The sequence below is a fragment of the Hipposideros armiger genome, unplaced genomic scaffold (assembly GCF_001890085.2).
Source record: "Hipposideros armiger isolate ML-2016 unplaced genomic scaffold, ASM189008v1 scaffold_729, whole genome shotgun sequence".
Lineage (NCBI taxonomy): Eukaryota > Metazoa > Chordata > Mammalia > Chiroptera > Hipposideridae > Hipposideros > Hipposideros armiger.
This window is the reverse complement of record NW_017732079.1, coordinates 331,410-336,670: the sequence shown is the minus strand read 5'-3', so window position 1 is coordinate 336,670 and position 5,261 is coordinate 331,410. Positions and strand designations below refer to the sequence as shown.

At 48.7% G+C, this 5,261-nt stretch overlaps 1 long non-coding RNA gene across 1 annotated transcript; it reads left to right on the top strand.

Annotated features, from left to right (window-relative positions):
- Nucleotides 1–3,665: 3,665 nt before the first annotated feature.
- Nucleotides 3,666–4,087, top strand: LOC109373526 (uncharacterized). Its single transcript, XR_002122244.1, has 2 exons — nucleotides 3,666–3,743; nucleotides 4,045–4,087. It is a non-coding gene; the product is annotated as an uncharacterized LOC109373526 (long non-coding RNA).
- Nucleotides 4,088–5,261: the final 1,174 nt, after the last annotated feature.

The following is a 5,261-nucleotide window of genomic DNA, read 5'->3' as shown; positions in this document are numbered from 1 at the left end:
GAAGGGGAACAGACAAGTTGCTGTCCTTTTGTTCTTCAGTCTAGTTGTGGAGGACATTGCTTCACTGGCCTGTGTTGGTATTATCATTGCACTTTTCCCGGGGGAGGCAGTCGCTCACTGGCCTCTGGACGGCCGCTTATGGCAGCTCACAGCAGCCCACTGTAGCCCCACTGCAGCCTACGCTGTCGCCGGCGACTCACAGCAGCTCAGCTCCAGGTCAAGCTGTTGTTCGCCATCTTGGCTATAGAGGGCGCTGCGTCACTGGCCCTCATGAGGGCTCCGAACTGGGGCCCTGCTGCTCAGAGCTAGCATCCCAAGACAACTCCTAACCAACGCGCCACTCGGCCGGCCCAACACATTACAATCTTAAACATACACAGTAAGACACCTGGATTTCTAGTTCTAGCTAACTGACGAGTCATTTACTTTTTCACACTTAGATGTGTTGAATGATAAGGGCAAAAAGTGATCTGAGAGAATAGGCTTCAAAAAAGTTTTAAACTAGAATCTTAAAGATTATTTTAAGATAGCTTTGGTCTTATCTTCCAGACTGGCAGAGCTCAATGACCTAGGTTTTGGACACAGGGAGTCCCCTGGCATTGTGAAAGGGACAGATTTTCTTCACTTTGTTTAAAAATTTCCTGTAGTGAATTTTATCAAGTCATTCAGAAACTTCCTCTACTTTTGGACTGGGAATAAAAAAAATCTCTCTTCAAAACTGATCTGTTCAACTCTTAACATACCTCTAGCTTCTCGAGAACTCTGTCCACTCCCAGTACTCTTATCTCCCCGATGTCTTGTTTGTGGCTAAGAACCAGTTCTGACTGGTTGACGTAAAAGGCTGGGATGAAAGGAATGAGGACCCTTTGTATTCCATTCTTGCTCTGCTCACTGACCAGCGAGGCCCACGCGTAGACTGAGGTGTCAGCCGTGCTGAGGCCTTGCAGCAGCTCCTCCGACTGGGGTCGAGCTTGGATGAGGCAGACATAAACCCCTAAAGAAAAGCGGGAAAACTGAGCAGGAAGGTTCAGAGGCTCGACTGAGCCAACTGAATTAGGATCAGAAGTAAAAATGGTGACATGTGAACTCAAAATGTGAGCTCATGTTTGAGTATTCAGTATTAACACACTGGGACACCAGATAAAATGGGAACCCACAACTGAACTTGCTGCTGGAGAATACTGTTACTGGTACATCAACGTGTCAGGGAGTATGCAATAATACAGGGCAAACAGAAATTCAGGGGATATAGACAGAATGCAGAAGTTGGTTAGATCAGGAAAGGGTTTGTGAAAGGCTAGCTCTGAGCATGATTTAGTCACTTTCTTTTTTTTTTTTTNTCTGACAACGTCTAATTTCACAGAGTGCCACGGTCCCAGGCCTGTAACCATGAGGTTCCTCCAGTAGAGGGCGCACTCTTGCGAGCGGCTTCTGTAGCCAGTCGCTTCCTGGGTGCTTCCCACGCGTGGATTTGCGGGCAGTCAGCTTTGCACAAGCCGTAGTATAGGAACCTCCTTACCTACGCCCTTCTCCTTTGGCTCAAGCTCGGAGATCTAGAGGCGGCGCTGTTTGCTGTTAGGGAGCGAGGGCGGCGGCTGCGAACACCCCATTAGGGCTTCAAGCTGCATCACAAGTCGTGAGTCTTTATCTTCACCAGCCAAACCATTTCTCACCAGTCCTTTAAATTACTGTTCCATTTTCACAGATTGTTCGGATAAAAGTCCATCAGTCCTTGTTCTTTCCATCTTGCCTGGAACTGTTCACCCCCTGCGATTTATTATTCTTGCTCGCCTCTCTAAAATGTTCTCTTTCTGGTGTGTGCCTGCTTTCGCTGGAACGGCACTCCGGCAGGCACCCCGGTAGAGCTTTGGAAGGCAATGCCTTTGCCCCCAAGTTGTGGCAGGCTCATTCTGGCTTTGCGATTTGTATTCAGAAGCTCTTCCCTCAGCCTAGAATGTGTCCCCCCTAGATTATTTGTGTCAAGGTTGACTCCTCATCTTTGAGATTTAAGCTTAAATGTCACTTCCTCAGAGGTTTTACCAGCCCATCAATAACATGCTAGAACCAGTTCGTCTTCTTTTTTTTTTAATTAAAAAAAATTTTGGGGGGCCAGCCCAATGGCTCAGCTGCTTAAGATCTCTCTTGGGAGCACCAGCTCTGAGCAGCAGAGCTGTGGTTCGGATCCCACATTGAGGGCCAGTGACGCTGCGCCCTCTACAGCTAAGATGGTGAACAACAGCTTGACCTGGAGCTGGGCTGCTGTGAGTCGCCGGCATAGGCGTAGGCTGCAGCCCCTTGCCATAAGTTACCATGTGTGGCCGGCAGCCAGCGTGAGCAGCCAGGAGCTGCTGGGAGCTGCTGGGAGTGGCTGACCAATGACCAGCGAACGTTGGCCTCACCTGGGAAGAGCACAATGATCATACCAATATGGGCCAGTGAAGCCACGTCCTCCACAACTAGACTGAAGAACAAAAACAGCAATTTGTCTACCTGTCTGTTCCCCTCCCCCCAATTCCCCAATAAAATCTTAAAAAAAAATTTTTTTTTTAAATTTCAATTACAGTTGACATACTGGAACCAGTTCTTATGAACTGCTCATGAGAACAGACTGTGCATCTCTCTTACCAACTCCGTGTAACGATGTCACGTTGGCAGTTTCAAATCAGCCACATTCGGGATATTTGAAATTAGCAAAGACAGCACATCAGGGCTCGCCTTCCTCCACAGAGCCCTTGTTAAACTTTCACTAGCACACCCCTGACCAGAACTCACATGCGTTGCCCTACCCCTTTCCTTTGGAATTAACCAGACACCCCCGCTCCCCCTCCGCCTCGCCACCCCCATGCCATGTGGGTCATCTTCGTTCCTCCTTTACGGCAAATGGACATTCTAAACCTTTGGTTATTATTGTAGAAGGTGATGCTTCAGTCTTCAGTTTTCCTGTCAAGGGTGTCAGCGCTGCCAAGCTTAGAAATCTTGGGAAGGCAGTGCTGGTGAAAACGTGGATAAAAGGATGTGGGGATGTAAATCGGCACAATTTACGTTTTGGAAGTTTAGTAGTACTTTGGACAATGTATTTAATTTCTCTGTGCGTCACTTTCCTAATCTGTAAAATGCGCGTAATGATAGTCATCAACCTGATAGAGTTGTTGTGGAGATTAACATGTGTAAAGCAGTCAGAACAAAGCACCTAGTAAGCACTGTAAGTACCTGATGTAATTATTAGTAGAGGGAAGGATTGGGAAGTAGACAATAAATTTAACAGCCCCAGTAGAAGGTTGGGGATGGGCGAGATACGAGAGCTATTATATATTTACATTTCTGAATTGTTTAGAACAGGCAAACCAAACCAATTGAAAAATCTAAAAAGTCCCGGGCATCGCCGGGTCTGGCTGTTTTCCTCAGCAGTTCCTCTTTATTAGGCTCCAACTGTCAAAGTGCAGCACGGGGTTTAAAAGCGCCCATGTATCCCGTGATGGAGGGCAAATGCTGTCCTTTTTAAGACGGCAAGCTCATTGTCGCGACACGGGGACACACGCGTCTGTGTCGCGACTGCCATCGAGAGACCTCCCGAAACGGGCAGCGCCCTCCTCGCGCCGCGGCGGCCGGCCCGAGCGGGAGACCTTCCCAGCATGGCGGCGGCGGGCCCAGGCGTCACTTCCTGCGGGGCGATGCATATAAGGCGCAGGATTTCCGCTTTCGCTCCTTTCCGGCGGTGACGACCTCCCCACGAGAACATGCCTGTGAGTTCCTTGGTGCAGGTTTCGGCGGCGCTCTCGCTCCTGTGCCCGCACGCTCCCCTCACGCAGGGTGTGGGTCGCAGAGGGCCCCCGTCTGCCCTCCGCACTTCCTGGGACGCGGACTGCAGGGGCCGCGGGGCCCCGCAGAGACGGGAGCGGAGAGGAGATAAGATGGCGGCCCAGCCGCGCAGACGCCAGGGGCGGCGAGGGGCGAGCTCGCCCCGGTGTGTGGCAGTCGGGGCTGTTGTCCATCACCCCGTTTTCGCCGTTGGTGTCTAAATCTCTGCGTTTCTGCCTCCCCTAGCTCGCTAAGGATCTCCTTCATCCCTCTCCAGAAGAGGAGAAGAGGAAACACAAGAAGAAGCGCCTGGTGCAGAGCCCCAACTCCTACTTCATGGACGTGAANCTCTCTCTCTCTCTCTCTCTCTCTCTCTCTCTCTCTCTCTCTCTCTCTCTCTCTCTTCACATAGACACATTCTAGGGCTTCAGTTGGACCAGTCTTCCTCCTTCTGGGACTCTGTGTGTGGTTTCTCTGACAAGCCAGCTCAGAGAGACAGAGATTGGGACTACAAATGACAAATGTCTGGTCTCATTCTTCAGAGAGAAGTGGATCTTCTAACACAGCCCTGAGGCAGTACTCCTGACTACCACTGAACGGGCTGTGAATGCGTAGGCTTGGCAACCAGGAAGCTGAAGTATGGAGAACACGGCTATAAAGAAACAAGTTTATCTCTGCCTTTGGAAAAAATTAGTCAGAATATCTGCTTTTGTAACAGGGGGTCAGAGGAATCGTCCTTGTATAAAGATAGTGTGCTGGTTGTGAGAAGGCATCTTTTGTCACTTTATCACCTTCTGTGCTCATGTTTGTCTCTTCTCAAACAAGGTTATTCAATCCCTTTTTGTCCTTTCTCTCACCTCCTATTATATCATTTTTTTTTTAGTTGCCACCAATAAGAAATTTACTTGTTTTAGAAAAGTCCAAATGCTGGCATTGTCCAGGGAAATTAAACAGGTTTATTTATAATTGTTATAAAGTTGAACGGCTAGAACTTGTTCACTGAAATATTTTGACTTGCATTTATAGTAAAAATTCACACACAAATGAAAAGGGAAAAACCGCCAATACCTGATTTCTGTCCCCTATTTTTCCACTTGCCATCACATACTTAGATATCTCTAGACCCCATGGGAAAGAAATATCTAATGTTCATAGCTACCAATAGCAGGAAGAAGAAAACTTTTTTTTTTTAAAGAATGAAATGTTTCCCATCATAGTGGATTCTTTAGCACGTTCTCCACGTATGCGGTGTGCTAGCTAGCTGGATGTCTTTCGGCATAATTGTTACTCGTTTGGCGTGGATAGCACGCACACAGGTTGGTGTCTTCAAAAAGGCCAATCAGGGGCCGGCCGAGTGGCGCGATGGTTAAGAAGTCGCTTGGGATGCCAGAGGGCCCCGGTTCGGATCCCACATATGAGGGCCAGTGAACACTGCCCTCCACAGCTAAGATGCTGAACAACAG